This window comes from Macaca nemestrina, chromosome 14 (assembly GCF_043159975.1).
Source record: "Macaca nemestrina isolate mMacNem1 chromosome 14, mMacNem.hap1, whole genome shotgun sequence".
NCBI lineage: Eukaryota > Metazoa > Chordata > Mammalia > Primates > Cercopithecidae > Macaca > Macaca nemestrina.
This window is the reverse complement of record NC_092138.1, coordinates 30971859-30997385: the sequence shown is the minus strand read 5'-3', so window position 1 is coordinate 30997385 and position 25527 is coordinate 30971859. Positions and strand designations below refer to the sequence as shown.

The window sequence follows — 25527 nt, the reverse complement described above, 5'->3', positions numbered from 1 at the left end:
TCTACTTGACAAAGTTCAATGGTTTCAGTAGGAAAATTATAATTGATGTATTATTTTCAAATTCTATTGTGTTGAAATGTTTAATTACACTAGGCATTATAGAGGCCATAACTATAACTCTTTGGGATATTTCTCATTTACCCAATATAGTCCTAGTGAGCACCAAGGAACCAGAAAGAAGGCATTGTGTGCAAGCAAATGCCACATCTCTTATTTCCCATGTTCATACCTACCTAAGGCAATTTAGACTGAAAACAAAATTTTCTCCTAGCCTTTTCTTCTTCTTTTTGTAATCTAAATATCTCAAGATAAGGACACTTAAAACTGATACTGTTATCTACAAATCAATCACTGGAAGTTAAATATAATGAGAGGAAAACTGATTCATTTCATCACTGTTTAAGGACAGAGGAAAAAATAATTTCATCTATTTGTATATTTAAGACTATTTTTCAAGTATGAAAAAATATGAGATTCTAAATTATGTTAGCATTAGAAAAGAATTTCTTAATATGGAAGTCTAAGGATGCCTGGAAACCTGTGGAAAGAAAGAATTCAGACGGTCTGTGAACCTGAAAGAGAAAAAAAGAATCACATCTTCATTTTTGCTAACCTCTAATTGAAATTTAGCATTTCACTCAACTATGAAGGAAGACTGCAAATCATAGTAGCTTTGACAGTACCTGTGACAGACATTTTCATGTCATGTTACATGTGTTTCAGACATTTCAAAATACCATTAACACTTGTCACTACTTTAGATTATATTTATTAAACCCACTATTGAATATGGTTATTTAGTGCATTAATAAAGAAGCACAATTATTTCGATATCAAACAATTCTTTTTAATAACGTGATAACCATGTTTCAATATAATTATTAATATTTTCTTTATAAATATGTCTTACGCATTCAGACGCATTATGAGAAAGTAGCCACCTATATTGTCTGAAATAGAGACTTAAGGAAGTTTAAAAAGAAAATTTCCAATCTCTTAATTGTTTCATAATTTCTGTTTGAACTTTGGAGAAATATTTTAGGAAGTACTGTCTCTCCCACTACCACCAGATTAAAATATTTCCATTTCCTGTCACCCTCTCTTCTCTCTCCATATAGGATGATATAGCACACTTACTTTGCCATGGTTTAACTCTTTTTCATTTTGTTCTCTAGCTATCTTTGCTCAATTTACTAAATTTATACTATATTCAAATTTAAATTAATTTTATATTTAGATTTACCAAGTATTTTCTGTTCCTGAGCTCTTTCTTTTGGTTCATCTTTTTTTGGGGCAAGATGTTATTGCAGAGTTGATTTTTAAGAAGTGCTAACGAGTGCTATATTCCTTGATTTCATGTATACTTGAGATTGACAGTTCTGTTTATATTTGAACAAGTAGATGGATGCAAGATTCCTGGGTCTGCTTTTATTTTCTTTCCCTCAGAACTTTGTAGACATTTCTCCTTTGTGTTCTGCCATTAAATAGTGCTACAAAGAAGACTTAAGCCTGATTTTTGTTCTCATTGTAGATGACCTGTTTTTCCTACCCATTTTCTTAAAATATTGTTATTGTTTACATTAATTCTTTCAGCCAGAATATGTCTAGATATTTATTGTTCTGAATCAAATGTTCCTGGCACTGCTTTTTGCTTTGCCTATGAAATTCTTCTTTCATGTCAGATGATTTTTCCAGCATTATATCTTTGAATGGTTCAATTTTTCAGATTATATTTTTTAGGAATGTCAATTGATACTTATTGGACTATACTTGACTTCTCCATATCTATCCACTTCTCTTTAATTTTTTTTCTCTTTTTACTTTTATGCTGCATTCGCTATAATTATTGCAGGTTATTCCTTTACATCATGATTTATTTTTATTCTGTGACTACTCTATGCATTAAATTTATACACAGATTTATTATATAAAATATGGTATAGATTTTGGTTCTGAATTTGTTGTTAGCTGTTCATCACATCCAGCCAATTGTTTTCAGACATTTCAGCATTTGTGATTTTTTTCTTTTAATAGCAGGAAGCATTCTTCAATAGTGTTTCCATCTAGACTGGGTTTCAGGTTCTTCACCAGTCTTACATTTGTTATATCCTGTTTCATTAAAATTGACTCCCAGATATTAAAAAGTGAACTTCTGATTTCACACAAAATTTACCCTCCCTCCTTCCTCCAACGCAGGCTTGACCTATGCTCAGGTGCCTACGCTGAAAGGAGATGAGGCGCACATCTTCCTTCTGTCCTTGATTCTTCCCATTCTGTAATGGGCTCCTAGGGATGAAGTAAGAGGAAATAGAAAAGAGCAAATGTGTAGTGCTTGTTTAAACATTGACCTTGTCATGACACAAAGCTCTGGGTCCTTCAGAGGTCCCATTAGGTACCTGTACTACTGTTCCCTGACATGGATGAGGTGCTCTTCTGCTGACCTCAAGATATCCCTCACCCCCAGCTCCTGCCCCAGAGGGTCACTCCACAGTCTCTTTTACTGAAGTCCCCTTGCTTTGGAAGTTGTGCTCTTGGTTTGGATTTCAACAAGACAGCTAGAGCTGGTCACCTTCTGCAGCAGCCACTTGGGCCCTAGGAAGCTCCACATCTTGGCCATATCAACCAATAAGAGGATGCAATGCTCTACTTTGACTCTCCCTTGCCCTCCCATCACTGGCTGTTCTAGCCAAACTGCTGCCTTTACAATTCCGTGGGAAGAGGCATGTTTTGTGTACATGCAGGTAACACAAGAGATCACGCTAAGTTCTCCTAATATCTCTCTCACCGTGCTTTGCTCTGGTGCCGTGAGTGGGCCTACAACTTTTGCCTCAGCAAACAGCCTGAAATTGAGATGCTCTCTCCCCTTCCTGTAGGCTTTTTGCATTGTCATCTACAATGTTAATGATGAGTGATTCTCTTGAACTACCCACACTTGGGCCTGGTTTGGGCCTAGGGCACAGCATTCCTTTACCACCTCCAACAAGAAAAAAAAAGTAATTACTTGTTTCTACTGGACTAGTTAAAGCTCTCTACTTCCATGAGCCCTCTTCCCATTTTATTCCTCCCTTGAAATAGTCTTAGAGGTGGGGCATTACGGGTGGTAAGGGAGCCTTGAGCAAACGTGTAGAAGATCCCGGCATTCTCTTTAAGAATAAAGGTACTTATCACATACTTCCCTCTGCTCTATGATGTGGCACATTTTCTCAAGGTATCAGGAAAAAGGCTCAATTCAATACTTAGGACAGAAGTGGTGAAAAATCTTTCTTCCCTAATATTTCTAATTGTTTAAGTAATAATGCTTATAGACCATAGGTTATTGGATATGAAGTGGTTAATTTGCAGCACTCCACCAACTCATGCTGTTTCAGAAGTACTTAATGGTGTTACATAGGAAACTTCATGGCTTACATACTTCTGTCCAGCAGTCAAAGCCAGTTTTACTGCCGAGTCCATTGCAGAAGTAACTGCTCCTTATTAAACAACATCACACCCTCCCTTTAGAGCAGCTAGAGCAAAAGGCAGAGAAGGAAACTGTGTGGAATAAAGCTGCTGCAGGTAAAGTTGTTAGTTTGCAGTCATACTGGAAGAAAGCAAAATCAAAATTTGCAGGGACAATTTTTCATGAGATCTTATTAAATACTTTACTGAAGACGAACTTTGGGATATCAAAAGGAGAGACTGAAAGTAAGATGCCTGATTCAAGAAGCTGTCATTCCTGGCATAGACCACTTTAACTGGTGTCTTAGCATGCTCAAGCTGCTGTAACAAAATACCATATCTTGGGTGGCTTAAACAACAGTCACTTATTTCTCACAGTTCTGGAGGCCAGGAAGTTCAAGATCAAGGTACTAGCAAGTTTGGTTTCTGGTAAAGGCCTCTTCCTGGATTGAAGATGGCTGCTTTCTCACTGTATTCTCACATAGGGTAGAGAAAACCATCTCTGTTCTCTTCCTCTTCTCATGAGGACAGTAATCCCAACACAGGGCACCCATCCCCATGACCTCATGTAAACCTAGTTACTTCCCAAAGACCCCACCTCCAAGTGCCATCATATTGAGGTTTAGGACTTCAACATATATATTTTAGGAGAACACAAAATTTAACCACAGCAAGTAGGGACAAGATAGAACACAAGACAACAAGTCATGAGAACTAACATGAAGCCAGCAGAAGACTTTGGACTAAACCAGAGGAAAACAGATTCTCATCTATCATTGGGTGCGAAGAATCTGGAAATCAATAGCAGGACCACCCTGTATATTCTTCAAGACAGAATTACATGCTTGTACTAAATCAACTCCAAAGTGTATATAGTTTTTATTGCAAAGTGAGGTAAGTTTTTCTCTACACAATTTTTGTTGCTATTCCAAAGTCCCAGTTAAACAATCTTTCCAGTTACTATAATAAAACTGTGTAGGATGTGTCTATTTAATCTGACCATTGCAATAAAAGTTCTGTATAATGGAAATATAAGGATATCTCACACATTGTGTTTCTGAGTAGCAGGCTGTTCAAAAAACACAGTTCAAAAGACAACAGTCATTTGAAAATAGTTCAGCTTTCCCCTTGGAATTTCTTATGTCAGTTAAAAATGATTGACATCAAAATATTTCCCCAAATATCAAAAAATGTTCCTTTCCCTTTTCCTGAAATATCATAGCCACTACCTCATTTCTCAAACCTGAAAGACCCTCTTGAAAATAAGTTTTTGCTGCCAGGAATGACTACCATTCACTACAAGCTTAAAGGGCATTTTAGGAAGGCTAGAGGTTTATATGGCTTTTCTCCCACCCTTTACAATCCATGGGAAAATGAAGTTCCACTCCTGTTACTTCCTTCCTAAGAATCTGCTGGTGGCTTCTCTGCCCTCTGTCATCCTTTACTGGAAGAGAGAAGGTACATATACGTGAACACATGTCTCAATAGCCCTGATTTCACTACATTCCACAAAGACTCCCTTTCAGCATGCTGCACTCTGGGTTCAATGTACATTACAGATTCTTAAGGAAAACTAGAAAACTGGGTGATTTATGGGTTATACATCCCTAGGGAGATGCCAACAAAATCTACAATGAGTTCTACTGTTCCAAAATTCTCATTTGAGAAGAGTCAATTTTAAATAAATACAAAGGCAACTTTAAATGTTGAAAACTAAACGGTAGGTAGGATAGACAAAAGGTAATTCTATCAGTTTTGTCAACACCACCATGGGTGTGATAGGACAAGATTAGACTATATTTTAAAAGACTGGGGTCCTAAGTCTAATGACACACCCACTGTGGCTAGGCCCAGGCCTAAGCTCTCACCTCCCAGGGAGCAGGAGAACACAGCAGTTAAGAGCATGGACCTGGAGTCAGACTGCCAAGGCTGTTTGTGACTTGGCCTCTCCAATGCCATTCAGCAGTCGATGCAACATTACCTTACCTCTCAGTTGAATGTCTTTGTCTATGAGACTGATACTTCACAGGGTTATTGTGGGTTTTAATAAATAAAATATATGTGAAACACTTAAAAATAGTGCCAGAAGGGTATGGGGTATATGAGAATTCCCTGTACTATCTTCACAGTTTTTACTGTAAATCTAAAACTTTTCTGAAAGTTAAAAAAAAAAAAAAAAAAAAAGACTGCAAAGCAAATGGTAACCCATACATGTTACTTATTATCTATTATAATTATATTGCCTCAAATGAAAGGCTGCTTATAGTTATCCCCACCTCACAGATAAGGAAAGTGAGGTCAGAGAGGAAAAGTTTACTCTCAGTTTTATGCAGATAGGGAAAACTGGGCCAAGATTCAATTACAGGATTGATCAAAGGAAGAAAAGAACAAAGGGAGGGAGATAAGAAGGAAAGGAGGAAGGTAGGAGGGGGAAAGGGAGGGAGATAAGGAGGGAAGGAGAAGAGGCATGAAGGGAAGAAGGATGAAAGGAGGGAATAAATTACTGTTTTTCATATTACACCCCTGGGCCTCCTTTTTCCTGTGTAATTTGCTAGCTGTGCGACCTTGGATGAATTGTGTGAACTCTCTGAGCTTCAGTTCTATGATCAATATAATAAGGAAAGTGTTGTCCCTCCCAACCACACAAGATTTATGGGAGGATTAAATGAACTAATGTAGGTAAACATGCTTTGTGAGCAATGCTGAGTTGGATAAATAAAGGGAAGCTTAGTATCACAAATGTTTCCCATTTTTTACAGTTCATAAAAACACGTGCCACAGTTCCGTCAAACGTCAGCTCTCAGCACCTCAAGATTTGTCATTCATTTATTTGACACATTTACTGAACTCCTCTGGTGTTCCAAGGACAGTAGCTGGCACTGGGTAGGCATAGGTGAATAAGAGTCAGCCCTGCCTTGGAAAGTTCACGGTCTTATGGAGGAGAGACAATCATGGATAAATACAATATGGTACAAGGCATAACACAGTGGAAGGCCACCTGTGCTCTTTAGAGTAATTCACTCTGCCCCTGGGGGTATCAGGGAGGCTTCACAGAGGAAAAAAAGGCTTACATGGGGTTCTGAGGGATGAGTAGGAGTTTGCACCTTCTTCTCCTCTGTCAGTTGACCTGAGTTACTGCCCAGCTGTCAGCTGTTAGTCCCCACTGAGCACCAGCTCCAGGGTTTCCCATGATTTAGGTGGGTCATCTGAGGACAACATGATTCTAGGTAGTGTCCAAACACCTCATTTCTTAACATTTATATTGTCCAGAAATTATTTTCCATCCACTCCCACTCCAGTTCAAGAAGACTGTCTCTTCACACCAAAGTGCCTACTAATTGAAGACATGAGATTTTCCCCCGCTGATTCTGGGAAGCCCGCTTTTATTTCCTGATCTGAAAAACTTCAGGGTAAAAATCTACTCCCCCTTTGGAAAGCTCTACAAACACACACTGTTCTTGCAAAGATGAGGCTGCTTGTGCTTCCACTCAGTATAATCACTGTTAGACAAACATTTGCGCTTTGTATTCCCATTGTTGTGGTTTGTGTGAATTGCAGACACCAGGTTGCTGACCTCCCAGCCTGCCACAGAAGCCTGACATTTATTTCCCTGGTGCTTCTGTAATTTGCAAAGGAAATGGCAGAAATGCAACCAAGACAAAGAATGCATGAGGATGCCTGATGTGATCTGGATAGAAAGACGTGCACCCCACCAAACTGAACTTTGAACTTCATTAAATGCATGTTTTATTTTAGTTGGTAAATGCACAAATAATTTAGTGAGACAACAGCATTGAGTAGCAGCAAGAACATGAGTTCTGAAATTAAACAGGCCTGGATTCAAATTCGCACTACTTCATTTTCAAGCTGTGAAGTCTTGTTACTAAACTCAGAGTTTCTATTTTTCTCTTGGAAACTGAAATAAAATGAATGTGTTGTCTCTTATGATTGTCAAGGGCCCCTCAAATTCTAATAATCCAAGATTATATTAATTGTGGTAATTTAAGCAGCAAATATTTAACAATCGTTCAAATAGTTTCTGAGTCTTCCCTGTATTTCAGGCCCCATGCTGAAAGCTGGGGCAAACAGAATGAGAAAGAAAACCTTGCTCCTGTCCTCAAATAGATGACCATCAGCATGGGCCTTTGATTGAGGTAATGAACCCACAAAGGCTTACAGACAACGAGTGTTAGCAGCAAGTGCCAGGAGGCTAGTCGGAGAATGAGGGAGGAGGGAGTCACACCTTGAGAAAGGAGCAGAAAGAAAATGGTTAGAGAGAAGAGAAAGGGCATCTCAGGCATGGCAGGGGGCAGGGAGAGGGGCACAGAAGAGCAACAATTCTATCTTGTACGTGTGTGCTGGGGGCTTTGTGTTAGAAAACTGAGACACACGGTCTGATATATTTTTGTGCCATTTCTGGACACAAGGAGAAGACTGTAAGGTATCAGTTGGTTTTCTGTAACTTCCTGATTGACAGATCCAATAGCTACTACTTAAATCCCTTTGCCCTTGACTTCTATAAAGCACTTTAACATCCCTAAGCAACCTACTTTGTGGAATTCTGACCTCTGACACTGGTCTACCGAGTGTCAGGTGGCCTCCTGAGTCACTCGCCTCTCCCTCTCAGTCTTTTCTGCTTCCTCCCCTTCCTCTGCCTAGCCTGGATTGTACAAGGTTCCCATGAGATCTGTTCTAGTTCTGTTACCTTTTTCCTTCTACCCATGTTTCCCTGGAAAGTTCTTCCACTCTCACCACTTCGACTTCTACCCCAAGGCCAATGACCCTGAATGAATACATCTACTGCAGGCCAGCTCCCTCGAGCCTCAGATCCCTACGGAAGGGACATCTCTACCTGGTGTCCTAGATGCTCCTCATGCCTAGAGTGCCCAAAGCTAAATATGACCCCCACCCCCCACCTGCTTTTCTTCCTGTGTTCCTTCCAGTGTTTCCCCATGCTCTGTGTCCACATCAAGCGGAAGCACAAAGCATAGGCTCCTGCTGCTGCCTTTAAGGCATGTTATCCAAGAGCATGCCCTGATAGGGAAAATACCCTTAAAAGCTTTATCTTCTTATTAGGTTTTTTGTTTGTTTGTTTCTGCTGTTTGCAGCACTCAAGGGGCCCCAAAATACACCCATGCCTCACTCCTTTCTGCCTTAAAGCCTCACTCGTCCATTCCTACTGGTCTCTGAACCAGTAGGACGTTTGCAAATTAAACAAAGCATTTCACCGGATGTGCAAGAGGACCCCCTAGTGGTTAAGAGGATCACAGCTGACTTTCATTTCTCTTCTCATCATACCTGGGAATCTCCACCTCTCTGAGTCTCATTCTGTGCGTGTGTAAATTGCAGACAATCCTCAACTATCTGTGGTGTAAATGAGAAAGTGTAAAGTGAATTTGAAAACTGCAATTTTTAAGTATGCATATAAGAGAACTTGTAGAAAAAGCACTTTTAAGAAGCAGGTCAACTGGGAAATTGCCTTGTTACTATAAGGGGCACTAAATCATCACTGGCTAAATAGTGCACTAGATAGAAAAATGTAGATTTATCAGAGCACCTCTCAGGAAAAGTACTGTATGTGATTAGGCGCTTTTATAACCTCTTTGGAGAGAAAGAGTAAGACCCTCCAAGGAACATGTGTCAGAGTGACCACAAATGGTCACTATTACCACCTTCTTTAAATCTATGTTAGGAGTGAAGAGTAACACTAGCATGTTATGTTTTCTGGGTTCTAGTAAGGTACTATGGCAGGATATTATTATTCAATTAAATTAAATGCATTATAAATTGAAATACATTATCTTATTGAATGTATGTGCTTGTGTTATGCTGTTTTAAAAGGCCTGGAGGGGAGGGATTGGGCTAGCGTATGATATACTCTTTGGAGTTGATCGTTATGCAAAGCGTGGCCAACCATGATATTGTATAAAATTTCTTTTTGTTGTGCTAATTTCAGGCCTCCCAGAGGTTTGCTGTTTCTTCACCAGGCTCTTTAAGAGGGAAATTTATAGATGATGTGATGGGATTGAAGGTATTCTTCCTCCCCCATCACCCATAGTTTCAACCTGTTTCTTCCATAGCACTTCACAATATCTATATAAGCTTGGATAATTGTTTGTTTGAATTCAATAAATGCTTCACACATGTTAATGGGATTTTTCCAACAGCTGAGCCCCACCATGAAATTTTATTTCTTCTCCCCACCCTACCCCAGCCCCATTGTAAGCAGCCCATGAAATGCTTACCACATCCCTATATATGCATGAACCTTCAATTATAGCTTGAGCACACTCATGCTTCTAGGCCTTCCAACAGGTGTATAATTGTGTTATGCTGCACAATGTCATCCGAGGAATTCCTCAACTTATTTATGCAAACTCTATATACCACAACTACTCTGTTTTTGACAAAATTTATACCCCAAAATGGTCCAAAAAATGTGTAGGCTACATCTCTAAAAGCAATACTATTAAGTATGTTACAGCTGATTTTTTTTGTTCTAAATTTCCACATCAAAATGCCAAGGAATATATATATATATATATATATATATATATATATATATATATATATATATACACATATAAAATATTCTCCCTATCTCAAAAACCAAGTAAAACCCTGTATAGTTTTAAGGAAGAGGATTGGAAGGTCATTGCTTATGCTATATGTGTTGAACCCACTAAGTTCAATTATATAACAGGTTCATTAAGTATTCCCTTTGGCATACTTTTGCCTCTCTGGACACTGAATTTATGAGCTGTGTGAGGTCTCACCCATATGCTCTGCCTTAATCTTAAATTCCAACCCAATTTATGACTCATCACCTCAAGTGGGAAAATGAACAATGACATCTGCCGCAACCCTGAGTAATCTTTCCTCATGACTCAGCCACCAAGTGGTCGTAAATGTGTCATTAAGAACCACTCAAATATGGTTGCACGAAGTTGTCTTGTGTAAATACCACACATTTTAATCTGAAACTCAGAGCAATCATAATCTCTGATGTGAAGCACTTTCCCATGTTATCAAAGAGTTGATCTACCCCAATATCTGTAAGCAGTTACCACATAGGATCATGGTATTATAAAATCAGCTACAATGATTCCATTGAGCCCAATCCCTCAGCTTCCAACTAAAAAGTACGGCTAAGTTTTGTTAGAATTTACTCCTATTGCATTCTTTCACTGTACATTTAACAAGTATTTACCGAGTTTATATAGTTTATGGGGAAGAAATTAAAATGCTCATCTGGAGATCTGAGTTCTGGTCCTAATAGCTAATAACAAGTTATATGAGCTTCATCAATCCCTTAATCTATTTGGACCCATTTCCTCCTTTGTCAAATGACTCGGTTGTACCTCACAGGGTCGTTGTAAATTTCAAATAAGACAAAAGGATTTTAAACTATCACTAATATATTACTTAAGTAATTGTTATTTTCATGTTGTTATCTTGACAGTCTCAAGTTATTGGCAGCTAAGCCATTACCAATAACACAGGTAGAGATCACATCTTTTATTTCTGTGAGTTATCCCATTGGCCATAACAATCTATATAATAAACTTGCTCAAATGAATCTTTTGAGTTGAATTACTGCTCTAGAATTTTTATTAAATCTAATTATGCTTACTATAGTGGATTATATAGAAAGTGCTATTTCTTATTTTGACGGATATTCATCAACATAAACATCTTAAATTGATTGATGGTTTTGTTCTGATGTACACCCTTCAGTTCCTGAGAGTGAGCAATTGATCTGATACATGAAGATTAACATCACATTAAGAGACTTGGATAAAATGATACCAGATATAATGCTTCCAGGTTTCTTTTAATGTTCATAGTTATCAGTGTGCCCTGTGTCGGTGCCTTGGTTAGTCTGGTTTTTATGCTCATACTTTGTTTCACTTCCCTATAAGCCAGATAATGTTAGCACAAATAGAATGAGGTGCAGGAGTAGCTGCTGAAATAGATAGTACCTGTATTGCAAACGATCCATGATGGTAATACAGGATGTCAGACAGAAAAATAATCAGAAATAGAGGAACGTTAAAGCCATTATTAAGGAGTAGCTGAAGTGAGAAAGGTATAACCTACAAGACAGGTAAATGAGTTTTTAAAAATCTATCAAAAGGAATACACCAAAGGCCTTTGTTCAATCTTTTTTTCCCCTTGGCTTCCATGTACTACAATGTCCTGGTTTTCCTCCATCCTTACTGGTTGCTCCTTCTCAGGCTCTTTGCTGGTTTCTTCTCTTCTCCTAGATTTCCTACCAGTAGAGGATCCCATGACATGACCCCACTCTTGGTCCCTCCCCTTCTCTATTGTTGAATAATCACTTGAAATCATGTCTCCTGGCTTTAAAACCAGCTAGCTACTGAAATCTCCCTATTCTTCCAAATTGCAGACTGACATATCCAACTGCCTACTCACCCTCTGTACTTGGATATTTAATTGTCATCTCAAAATTAAATGCCCCACATGTATTTTTTATCTCCCCTCCTCCCAACACATACACACTAACTTACTGCACTTGTGGTCCTCCCCATCTCAACTGATGGCAATTTCATACTTTCAATTGTTACCACTATGATTTCATCTCCTAGTATGTTCCCTTTAAATTATGCATGTTTGCTGGTCTTTTTACTGTTCCTTGAACTTGCCAAAAAAGCTCCCATCCTTCCCAGGGCCTCTGGCCTAGATGCTCTCTGCTTGCATGTATCTCCCAGATGCCACATAGCTAATCCTTCATTTCCTTTCAGTCTTGGTTCGCATATCAGCTTTTGAAATTAGGCATCCCATGATGACCCAATTAATAATTACCAACTTCCATCATCTCAATCTGGTTACCTTGCTCTATTTTTTGAATAGCACTTACTATGTACTATCATAATATGTAACTATTATAATCAGTTTTCATTATCTGTCTTCCTTAATGAGAATTTAAGCTCCATAAAAGGATTTTTGTCTATTTTGTTGACTAGGACACTCCCAGGTTTTGAAACATATCCTGGCATGTTGTAAGTAATCAAGTTGCACTTGTCAAGCTAGTGAATAATATTAACAGAATGCCTGGCATGAAGCAGGTTTAATATTATAATGCCAGGCATTCTGGTAGGCCCTGAGAATTAGCATGACCAGCACACATGGCCCCTACCCTCTTGGAGCCTACAAGTTGTAAGCTACAAAAGGGCCACTCTGATGAACTCAGATTGATGTCTGGTGTTTTCAGAAACTGGGAAAAGGGTATAGTGAGATGCAACATAGGAACATAATACAGAGAAAGGTTATTAGAGGGTCAGCCTTTCAGAATAGCTCAAGGAAGATCTGAAACAATTCCTCAAAGAGCTGTGGAGAGGACAGAAACAAATGTCCCCTCCCCTCAAAAAAATTAAATTATCCTTTTTACTCACTCCATAATACTGACAGGGGTTCTGCAAAGTGCAGGTTGTGCACAGAGTCAGGAGCTCTTGGATTCCTGTCAAAAAGAAGAAAATTTAGCTTAAATGAAGCACAGAGGGTTTTCTATTCATGTTTCCAGTTTGGGGTGTGTGTTTTGGAAGCAAGGAGTGTTCAGTACAGGAATGCACTGAAGAGCTCAGTGAGAACCATGCCGTCTTGAACTGTAAAGGTTTCAGAGGACAGAGGTTGCAGGAAGACCCAGGAAGCTGGAAGGCTCAACATCAAAGCCAACGCAGCCCATAATCTTGCCCATCAGTTCAGGAGCAGAATCAGCGTTTGGTTGGGTTTCGCAGCCTGAGGGGGCCCACAAATCTCCAATACCTGTAAGACACCTCCTTGTTTATTGTTGGATGTGTACATTGTGTACCGATTTCTGTAAACTGCAATTCTTAACATAAGTTTTTGGAAGGGATGCTGATCTCTTCTCTCAGATATTCCCAGGAGACCCATGAAAGAAGGCTCCACCAACTGGCATGAAACTAATTACCTGAGGTAAATTACTTAAACAAATGTACTGCCTCAAGTGTTACACAATTCCAAAGGCAAGACGGTGTCACAGCCCCACTGCAAGGATAACATGAGTTTTTAAAGTCCCAGAAGAGACAGGAAAATGGGCTCTTTCTTCTTCACTCAATCTCCAGAAAAGGCACTACTACTACAAGGGGCTACCCACAGGACTTCCTTAGTTACGGTCAGCACAGAAAGTGAGAAAGTGCAGAATTGGTGAATTACTTCTACTTGAGACAAGTGATATAATGCTCTATGGCCAAGAGGTAAAGGAGCTCTTCAATCCTATTTTCCTTGCATCATTTCTGTCATAAAAAGCAATTTTCAACCTGTAAAGATTAATATTGACAATATATTTTCAGTGAAAAAAATCATGTTACAATGCAGATTGTGCATTACTATCCCAATTTTTAAAATATACACACTTGAACATGTATGTGCATGTATGTGAATATTTGTGTGTGAGCATGTATATATGTGTATGCGGACAGTGATGGAAGGAAAGTTAAAGAGACATATCCCAAAATGTCATAAGTCATCATCACTAAGTACTGGAAACATGAGTCATTTTTTTTCCTGCTTTTATCTTTCACAATGTTCTATAATATGCATTACTTTCCTAATCAGAAAACCACATATAACAAACATATTCATAGGAAAGGGTTGTTGCCAAAGAAAGATGAGGATAGACAGAGGAAATGGCTGCAGTGAATGAGTTGAAGTTTCCTGTGCTGCACATCAAGATCCCAGGGTATTAAAAGAACTTGCAGATGTGGTCACAGAACCAGTGTCAGTGATCCTGGAGGAATCATAGAAAGCAGGCGTGGTTCCAGAAGATTGCAAACTTACAAATGTTGTCCAGATTTTCAAAAGAAAGGGACTGGCGAATTTCAAAGATTCAATCCCAAGGCGCATAACATCAATCCCTGTGTGATTTCAAAAATAGATTATTAAACAGATGGCTCTGAGCTCTTAGCAAAGGAAATCGTGGGCTCACTAAAAACACACCATGCCAAGCTAACCTCATTTCTTTTTTGATTGGACTAAGAAATTCACAGGAGAGAGGGGCTGTTGCTTCAACTAGGTACCCGATAGTCTTTACTGACATCTGCTAATGCCAGAGCTTTCTTCACTGGTGGAATCAGGCCAACTAGGAGAGACAAGAGCAGACACACCCTCCAAGATGGAAGAGGCACTTGGGAAATTGATCACATGGCTGAAGAGGGAGGGGAAGGGAAAGGCAGGTCATGGTGTAATTTTCTCTGCAAGAATACTCTTCTCGAGCAGCTCACAGGTCTCTTCATCACTCAAATATCACCTCTTTAGGAAGGGCTCCCCTGGCCACCTACATTGAAGTCATCCCTCTCCTACCCCTCTCTGATCACTGTGACAATTTGTTTTTCCTTCAGAGCACTTCTCCCTTTCTGAAATTATCCTATTCATCTATTCACTTGTTTGTTGTCTCTTTTCACTAGAATGTGAGGCCTGCACAAGCAGGGACAATGTCTGTTTTGTTTAATGCTAAATGCCCAAGGCCTGGGTGCACAGTAAGATTCAACAAATATTTGTTCAGTAAATGAAATCTGCTCTTACTCTGCATTCCATTCCCTGATAATAGTCACAAAACTGCCTATTTCGAGGACCTGTCCTTGCTCTTCCCTCATCTGTGAGTGCCAAAGCTCCAAAGTGAACTCCCTTTCCTCAGCATCTCTGCACTGAATCCCCTCTCCTCACTGCCCCTGCCATTCTGTTTGATGTGAAGGAAAGATATTTGGTCAAATTCCCAAAGACCTGAGCCCTCTTCCAACACTAAGGACAACCACTAGTTCATGAGGCGGATAAGAGGTGTGGGGAACAGCAAATGGCAGGCTGATTATTACTGGCAAGGTCTCTGTCCTTACAGTGTGAGTCCTTACAGAGACCTTGCCAATAATAATGGGAGGAGGCACCTCACCCTGGTGAGCCAGGTTGGTTATGTACAATTAGCATGGCCCAGTGCTGGGCAGGTTTTGAATATCTCAGCAGCCAAACACATCCCTCCTACTCCCTGGAGAGAAGCCAATTAGCAGGTTATGTGAAGAGGAAAGCACCTTCCTCAGCTTTTCCCCTACAAGGGAGCAGAAGTTGCCTCTCCATGGGCCAGGACAGCATTGCAGGAGAGGGGATGGATAACCCCAGCAGCCTAGAACTCTGCTGTGCCTTGTTGATCCAAGTTCTCCAGGGATTAAGCTCAGCCTCATAACATGCCCATAACTTCAGCTTTATACATTTTTAGGCCAGAAAGTAAGCACCCTGGCATAGTTGTTAAGGCAATGTCTGAAGCCAGGCTCACTGACTTCAAATCACAGCTTTACCACTCACTATCTGTGTTACTTTAGGCACGGTTGATGATCATTCCATGACTCCCCTACCTTAAAATGGGTATAGGCCTAGCATCTACCTCATAAGATTTTTGCAAAGATTGTGAGTTAATAAATGTAAATTACTTAGAATCATGACTATATATATTAATCACTACATAAAGTTTTTGCCATCATTATGAATCTGCAAACAACTAATATTTTAGTAAATACTGAGCTCACATGAAAAGTATTCCAGACCCCACATTAAAAGAAAAACAAGGATAGGCAAGTACTATATCAAAGGATAAAAAAGAACATCTAGTAAAATATATAGATTCAAATTCCATTTCTGCCATATTCTACATGTGAGACCTTGGTCATGTCATTACTGCTATCCAAAATTATACTTAGTCATTTCTCAAATTTTACAAAATAGAATAGAGATTGTTTGAATTTTCTCATGGGATTATTGTGGATCTAGTAGGATCGTGCATGTGATCCAGCAGGACATGCATACTTTAAACGAAAAAAGTACAATTCTTTTTACAGTAAAACTTACTTATTGATTTTTAGTTATACAGTTCTACAAGCTTGACAAATGCAGAGTCATGTAGCCACCATCATAATCAGGACACAGAACAGTTCCATCACCTCAAAACATTTCCTCCTGCTGCGCCTTCAGAGTAACCCCTTCCTTCACCCCAAACCCCTGACAATCACTGATCTCTTGTCTGTCCCTATAGTTTTGTCTTTTCCAGAATATGACACAAATGGAATCACACTGTACATAGCCTTTTAAATTTTTTTAAATTTTTATTTTAGAGATGGAGTCTTATTCTGTCACCCAAGCTGGAGTGAAGCGGCATGATCTTGGCTCACTGCAAAACCTCTGCCTCCTGGGTGCAAACAATTCTCCTGCCTCAGCCTCCAGAGTAGCTGGGATTACAGGTGCATGCCACACTCAGCTATTTTTATTTTTTCAACAAAGTCTCAGGATACAAAATCAATGTGCAGAAGTCACAAGTATTCCTATACACCAACAACAGGTAAGCAGAGAGCCAAATCATGAATGAACGCTCATTCACAATTGCTACAAAGAAAATAAAATACCAAGGAATACAGTTAACAAGGGAAGTGAAGAACCTCTTCAAGGAAAACTACAAACCTCTGCTCAAGGAAACCAGAGAAGACACAAACAAACGGAAAAATATTCCATGCTCATGGATAGGAAGAATCAGTATCAAGAAATGTCCATATTGCCCAAAGTAATTTATAGATTCAATGCTATTCCCATTAAACTACAATTGACGTTCTTCACAGAATTAGAAAAAACTATTTTAAAACTCATATGGAACCAAAAAAGAGCCCATAGAGCCAAGACAATGCTAAGCAAAAAGAACAAAGGTAGAGGCATCACCCTACCAGACTTCAAACTATACAATAAGGTTACAATAACCAGTACTAAAATGGACACTAGTATTAGTACAGAAACAGTCACATAGACCAATGGAACAGAATAGAGAACTCAGAAATAAGGTTGCACATCCACAGCCATCTGATCTTTGACAAACCTGACAAAAACAAGCCATGGGGAAAGGATCCCCTATTCAACAAATGATGCTGTGATAACTGGCTATCCATTTGCAGAAAATTGAAACTGAACCCCTTCCTCACACCTTACACAAAAATTAACACAAGACAGATTAAAGACTTAAATGTAAAACCCAAAACTATAAAAGCCCTAGAAGAAAATCTAGGAAATACCATTCAGGACATAGGCACAGGCAAAGATTTCATGAAGAAAACGCCAAATGCAATTGCAACAAAAGCAACAATTTTGGTTTTTTCTGCTTTACAAATGGGATCTAATTAAACTAAACAGCTTCTGAACAGCAAAAGAAACTATCGTCAGAGTGAACAGGCAACCTACAGAATGGGGGAAAATCTTTGCAATCTATCAATCCAATAGAGGTCTCATATCTGGAGTCTACAAAGAACTGAAATAAATTTACAAGAAAAAAACAAACAAACCCATTAAAAAGTGGGCAAATGACATGAACAGACACTTCTCAAAAAAAGATATTCATGGCCAGGCACAGTGGCTCACGCCTGTAAACCCAGCACTTTGGGAGGCAGAGGTGGGCGGATAATGAGGTCAAGAGATTGAGACCATCCTGGCTAACATGGTGAAACCCCGTCTCTACTAAAAATACAAAAAAATTAGCCAGGCGTGGTGGCAGACACCTGTAGCTGGGGCTACTCAGGAGGCTGAGGCAGGAGAATGGCATGAACCTGGGAGGCGGAGCTTGCAGTGAGCCAAGATCCCACCACTGCACTCCATCCTGGGTGACAGAGGGAGACTCTGTCTCAAAAAAAAAGAAGACATTCATGTAGTGAACAAACATATGAAAAAAAGCTCAACATCACTGATCATTAGAGAAATACAAATCAAAACTGCAATGAGATACCATCTCACACCAGTCAGAATGGCCATTATTAAAAAGTCAAGAAACAACAGATGCTGGTGAGGTTGCAGAGAAATAGGAACTCTTTTAGAGTGTTGGTGAGAATGTAAATTAGTTCAACCATTGTGGAAGACAGTGTGACTATTTCTCAAAGAGCTAGAACCAGAAATGCCATTTGACCCAGCAATCCCATTACTGGGTATATACCCAAAGGAATATAAATGATTGTATTACAAAGATACAGGAATAAGTATGTTCATTGCACCACTATTCACAATAGCCAGGACATGGAATCAACCCAAATGCCCATCAATGATAGACTGGATAGAGAAAATGTGGAACATATACACCATGGAATATTATGCAGCCATAAAAAGAATGAGATCACGTCCTTTGCAGGGACATGGATGAAGCTGGAAGTCACTATCCTCAGCAAACTAACACAGGAACAGAAAACCAAGCACTGCATGTTCTCACTTATAAGTGGGAGCTGAATGATGGGGCCACATGGACATGGGGAGGGGAACAACACAAACTGGGGCCTGTTGGGTGTTGGGGTTGGGGAGGGAGCGTATTAGAAAGGATGGCTAATGCATGCTGGGCTTAATACCTAGGTGATATGTGGATAGGTGCAGTAAGTCACTATGGCACATGTTTGCCTATGTAACAAACCTGCACATCCTGCACACGTACCCCAGAACTAAAAATTTAAAAACAAGAAAAATGTACTATTATTCAGACATAGGGTGTTCTCACTGCCACTAGCATGTATTAAAAAAACTAATAACCATCAAAGGGGAAAAAATACAGTATATTAAATGTACGGAAGGTGGGAATGTAGCAATTTGGCTGTGTCCTCCTGGCTCTGCAGCTAACTGGCTATGTAACCTTAAGAAATCTTTGGGCTTCAGTTTCTTGTCTGTAAAATAAAGTGAAAAACCACTAAGTCCTTCTGATTTTCATTTTGCAGGAGAAGCACAAACAAGAGTTTTGGCAATATGTTTTTGTGTATGACAAAGCATCAGATAGAAAATAGTCTTTTAATAATGTATAAATAATCAACATGTTAGTGAATGCCTACTGGTTTCCGCTTACGGGTACGCCTAAAAAATGCTCACCCAAAATAGAAATGTTGAGTTATTACTGAGCAGACATAATTTAATTCAAAGCATTCTTTCAAAGTTAAGAAGGTTATTTTTTAAGATGCTGTAGATGGACTTTGCAAAATCATTTGTCAAACAAAATAAACACAAGTATAATTTATATAATGCCAAACTATTGCTGATGTATAATTTATTTATTCCTCAAATATTTTGGGGTGCCTACAATTTGCTAGGTCCTAAGAAAAAACATCGAATAAGACTATAAGGGTCTTGCTTAAGATACTTAAATTCCAATAGAGGAGACTGTCAGTAAACTAGTGTACAGATGAATAAGATTATTACAAATAAGTTTTAGGAACTTGATTAGTGAGTAAGTATGCTAAAAGGTAATTTCTAGAAATAGATGTGTCATCTTAGAGGTGGTGGTCAGGGAATGTGTCTTTAAGGGGTGACATTAAACTAAATCCAAAAGAAAGGAATTTCCACCTTGAAGAGATGGGAGTGTGTCAGGCAGGAAAATAGCAAATGCTAAGAGCCTAAGATAGGAAACAGCTAGAAAGTCTGAACAATTAGAAAAGAAGCCATGTGACTAAAGCAATATGAGTATGGCAGAGAGAATGGAGAGGCCAGATTGAATAGCGCAGAACATGGTGGCCATACAACAAAATGCAGTTATTATTCTAGGAGCAATGAGGAATTTAGACTGCATAGGGGACATGCCATCAGTCAACCTATCACAGGTTGAATTCACATAGTATGTAGTGATTGACCCAGTCTTCCTATTAACCACCTCTTGGGCTCTTTCTAGTTCTGCAATTTTCCAACAAGCTTCACCCACCTTTTGGCTGAATGTGTCATGTCTTGAATTATTCCAAAATACATCACTTGTCCAAGAGGTCAGGTCTAATTTGGGTAACAGCTTTTGGGCCAGGAAGATGTTCAGTGCATCCTGGATGATCTCATGACTAAATATCCTCAGTAGGATTCAAATATCTTCTGCAAATGTCCAAAGGTGATCAGGAACAAACACAGGATCAATGAATGAAGTTATAGAAAGGCAGATTTTAATTCAAAAACAATGAAGGGATTTGTAACAGTTTTTTTTTTTTTTTTTTAGACAAGGGGTTAACAAACTTGTTTTGTAAAGTTCCAGATAGTAAGGTATCTTAGTCTTTACAGTCAATATGATCTCTGTGACAACTAATGAACTCTGCCACTGTAGTACAGAAGCACCCATAGACAATACATGAACAAATAAGCATGTCTGTGTTCCAGTAGAACTTTATTTACAAAAATAGGCATGCTGTGAGCTGGATTTGACCTACAGGCCATAGTTTGCCAATCCCTAGAATAAGCTAGAAGAGGCAAAATGGCAGCTCGCAAATATCACATAGGCCCCACACATGTTTTATTTGGCCCAATTAGAGTTTTAAAATAGAAAACATTTAGAAGTTAGAGGACTCTACTAAAAATCCAGATTCCTGGCTTTTCTTGAGAAAGGGGAAGATTGGTAACCACAGCCCACATTCCTGTGTGTCAGCACATGTCACCAATTATCTGGACTTCAGTAGTGGCTGCCCATTTTGGAGGGAGCATGAGCTCGTCAGGTCACCACAGACCCGACTTGAGGCCTGTTGCCTTCCTGATTTTGGGGGTTTAATATCAGTTGCCACTTAGCATCACGCTCACCCATTTTTTTTCCTTACAGTAGAGAATTATTTCTCTGAATCTGCATCTATATCAAGTGTAGGAAAATAAAAGACAGATTGAAAAAGCCACATTTCAAGAAAAAGGAGAGAAGGCATATGGGTTTAATATGCATACAAAGGATGCTGTGTTGAAAGAATCAAGGTTTCTATTTTCAATTTGTATTTTTTTTCTACCTTGGATTTAAAATATTTACACATTTACATATTTATATCATGTTACATCCTTATGTCATAGTTCAGTAATAATAAAAATGGTTTGAATCCATTTCTGCATTTGATTTTCTTATTCCAGGACTATTTTATTCATCTATGTTACCTGATCAACTCCCATAGGTATTTTAATTTGTATCTCTAAAAGAATAGAACAATACATAGGTAGTGAGCCCCCTACCCCTAGAAGACTGAAAGTTGGTGAATGACTCAATTGGAAGGAAATTTCGTGTTGTGGATACTACTTTGGGCTTGAGGTTGTGTTTGATGATCTCTAATGCCTGTGATTCTAGAATCTTGGAAGTCCTTGGATTTCAACCATAGCAGGGCAGCCCAATAATTAATGAAGTCATTTTCAGCATTTGACAAATGATCAATCGGCCAAACAGGAGGCCATTCATTTCATAAATATAGACACAGGTACCATCTTCATGAACAGAACTCAAAGTGAAAGAGATTAGATAATCTTTATTTAATGGAAGAAAGCCAAAAGCAACAATTTAGGCACAGGGCAGATGATGGCTACAGAGCAAGCTAAAAAAATTGCTTGTTTCCACATGCAACAAGTCCTCTCCTTCCTTCCTCTTTTAACAATGATTAGGCAATACATGCTTCCTTCCCCATCTGACTTCCAGCTCTGGAGAGAGGATGCATCCCAATTTATTCACTTGGATACAGAGTTATTCAGTTTTACCATTTAGTCTTTCTTTTTATTTTGTTCTGAATCTATCCCTTCAAAAGCGAAATATCAAAAAATGAAGAGGAAGAAGAAAGTTAGAGCACACACATAAAACTGTATAAATACCCTTCAGCCCAGTAAGCATCAAAATTACCAACACTGGCAGTGATGAAAAGAGACTTACACTGCCTGAACAGAATGATGATAACTGTGTAAACACAGATTTTCCACTGAGATGACTGAAAATAAATATGCAAAATGAAAGTTATTGAAGATTAAAACATAATGGGAGTTTGATATTGCTTTTAAATTCCCTGTAATGTTACACTATTTTTATAAGAAGCAGCAAATAAAAATATAAGATGGCATAAAAATACATTATAAGGAAAAGTCATTTGTAAACAAGTGAACTACATCGTGAATCTTGAATAACTGTGATGCTTTCTGATAATTTGTAAAAGACCAACTGAATAAGCCCTTTGGGGAGTGAGAAAACGTGAAGCAATGGATGACCTGCTTCAGCAGTTAAGAGTATCTGATAAGGGAGCTTTGGAAGTCCTGTCCTACAGTTGAGCAAGATTTTATGCACTGGCATGTGCTAGTCTATGCTGAAGGAATTTCAGTTCACCTTTTCCTTGTCTAAGGATGCCACTTAAAATAACTAAATTGCATGTAATTAAAGTGAATATTCTCCAAATGACTTTTTTAGGACGAGAAAAGTCTGATCCTTCTTTTAGTAAGAAAAGGCTAAAGAGGCAGCAAATGGATTTTTTCCTCCCCATCACAACTTACGTTATAAGTTTGCTCCTTTGCCACTCATGAAGGCATGAATGGCCAGTCAGACAAAATATAAATAATTTACTTTACAGCGTTGCTTCAGATCAATGCTTATTAAATCTTTGTGACTTAGAATCACAGAATCTTTACAAATAAAAAGGAAATAAAAATTATCTAGACCAACTTACTCTCTTCACAGATATGAGGCGTTGACTGATAGATTTGTAAAAGGTGATGCATCTATTTAGCATCAAAGTCAGGAATTTGGTCCTGTGTCTCTTTATACAATTTCTGATGGAGCTCAGATATGTCATAGCTGCTTTATAATGACAGCAGTCATCAAAACCATGGCAACTAGAATGCAGCATCTGTTTTCATCAAACACGGAAGTGTTTTTTTCCCTAGAAACATAGATAAAATAATACAACTATATAGATATTTTTAGTGAATTGTTATTTTTTATATAATACATTACCTCCATGAACCATTATCAAGTTCTTTAGTATTTTCCAAACAGTTTAGGCACGTCTTGCCATAAAGACAAAATGATCCTTGAGGAAGGCCTTTGCTTGCACCAACTGAGCATTTTCTTTCACACCCCACTGAATGCAGAGCACCTAACCTGAGTGACACAAACGATATATTCATTACCTTATAAAAGTTGTGCCTGTGGCAACATTAACAAGGGAAAGAAATCTAAATTAAGTGGTCATGCACACCTGGAAGTTCATTTCTCAGGCATGATTTTCATTTGGAAATCCATCAGTCAAATGTCCTCAGTGAACTTCTTAAGGTGCCCATGCTATGATTTCCCAAATAAACCACAGGATCGACCACAGAAATCTCTGTTTTTACACAACAAGCTTCTTCTGCCCTCTGTTCCTCACTCCCACCCTTCCTTGTTATTTACCGCATTTTACACATGTACTCTATTTCATGCTTTTATTAATCCACATCTTCCCTGCCCCCATTTCAGCAGTAACAGAAGAAACTGTATCAAATCAATGAATGCAGAGCTGAGAAACAGGGTAGAGCTCTGCGTACCCTTTCGACCCACCGGGCACAGGCTTGCTGAGTGTAACCTGAAGTCTCATCACACTTTCTAGATCAGCCTGGAAGTACAGATGAGAACTGGTTTATTTCCCAAATTAACACTTAAAAAGGCTGGTGCTGTTAGCACTGAGGAAGAAAGAGTGACAGACAGTAATCCTTGAGAAAGGATACTGGAAAGAAGAAAACAGAGTAGAAGTTCTGTTTTCACTTTAAAATTACAGAATGAAGACACAGAAGAAAGGAAAGGGGGATGGTGGTTGCTGGGTGTCAAGAGGGAGCAGCCATGCATAGATTCATGTGTTTGTCCTCTGGGCTCAGTTACATACACCTCACCATGGCTAAACTAAAAGGCCTGTGTTCAGCCTACATATTGGCAGCACCAATCTTTGTGGAACAACAGCAACTTGCAGACCATGAGGGCCTTCTCGGAAAGGTGACTGTCAATACGCATGGCCCATTCAACTCTTCTTCTACAGCAACAGAGCAGACCCAGGTAGCCTAGGACAACAGGATGTTCTTGGTGTCTCCCAGTGGATGGATGTTGAAATATTAAACCAAGTAACCAAGAAAGAGAAACCGAAAGAAACGCCTGGGAATCTCCAAGTCCGTTTCAGAGTGGTAACTTGGATTTCTCTCATGGGACATGCATGTGCTAGAATTGTGCTCTGGTGCCCTCAACGTTCTGTCCCATTGAAACTGCAGTGGTGACAGTTTAGGCCATGAAGCCTTGAGCCACCAGTGCCCACACATTCCTCCCAGAGCTGAGGTTTCCATTTCTGTGAAACAAGATTGCTAGGGTTTTCTAACCCTTATGGTTGGACGTCCCTGGTCATTTGAGTTTAAAACAGTTGGGCTCGTGATGGTATCTTTATTCCACACAGAGTACAGAAGATATGTCCTAACCCAAAGGGACGCTATGGCCAGACGTTGGATATTTTCATGGGGTCCTAAGTGGAGAGGTCAGTATTGAGATCTCTAGGCATTTCAACACGAGGCAGTTTGGGGAAAATGCCAAATAATAAGCAAAGTGAAGTATCCCACAGGATAGTAGTGAAGGGGCACAAAATAAAAATTAAACTTATTTCCAGAAATATAGATATGGAATATTGCTTGTGCTAAAGTTTTGGGAGATTCGTATTCATATATTCTCATTTTCTCTCTCTCCCTTTGTCTCTCTCTCTCTCTCTTTCTTTCTCTCACACACACACAGAGACAGAGAAACAGAGAGAGAGAGAGAGAGATTGGTTTTACCTCTTTCCATTATATCTCATCTAGTATTGTTCTTTGATTATTTTATGAGAGCTTCAATTCTATCACAACTTTTTTCTTTTCTCATTCTATGATCTCTGAAGATATTTTAAGAAAACTATCTTTCTTACTTTCTGCTTCTACATGAGATAGAGGAATCACTTTTTTATGGGACATGTAAAGGATATGAGATTAAATAATATAACCCATCTGATATGATTTGGCTGTGTCCCCACCCAAATCTCATTTTGAACTGGAATTCCCATTATCCCCACGTATCGTGGGAGGGACCCGGTGGGAGGTAATTGAATCATGGAGGAGGTTACCCTCATGCTATTCTCATGATAGTGAGTACTCATGAGATCTGAGGGTTTTATAAGAGGCTTTTCCTCACCTTCGCTCTGCACTTCTTCCTTCTGCCATATGAAGAAAGATGTGGTTGCGTCCCCTTCCACCATGATTGTAAGTTTCCTGAGGCCTATCCAGCCATGCTAAACTGTGAGTCAATTAAACCTCTTTCCTTTATAAATT

General features: G+C 39.0%; 1 long non-coding RNA gene across 1 annotated transcript; it reads right to left on the bottom strand.

Moving 5' to 3' along the window:
* Positions 1–12852: 12852 nt before the first annotated feature.
* On the bottom strand, positions 12853–23090 carry LOC105491806 (uncharacterized). Its single transcript, XR_011613046.1, has 3 exons — positions 22884–23090; positions 20159–20316; positions 12853–12919 (listed from the first exon to the last, which is right to left on the bottom strand). It is a non-coding gene; the product is annotated as an uncharacterized lncRNA (long non-coding RNA).
* Positions 23091–25527: the final 2437 nt, after the last annotated feature.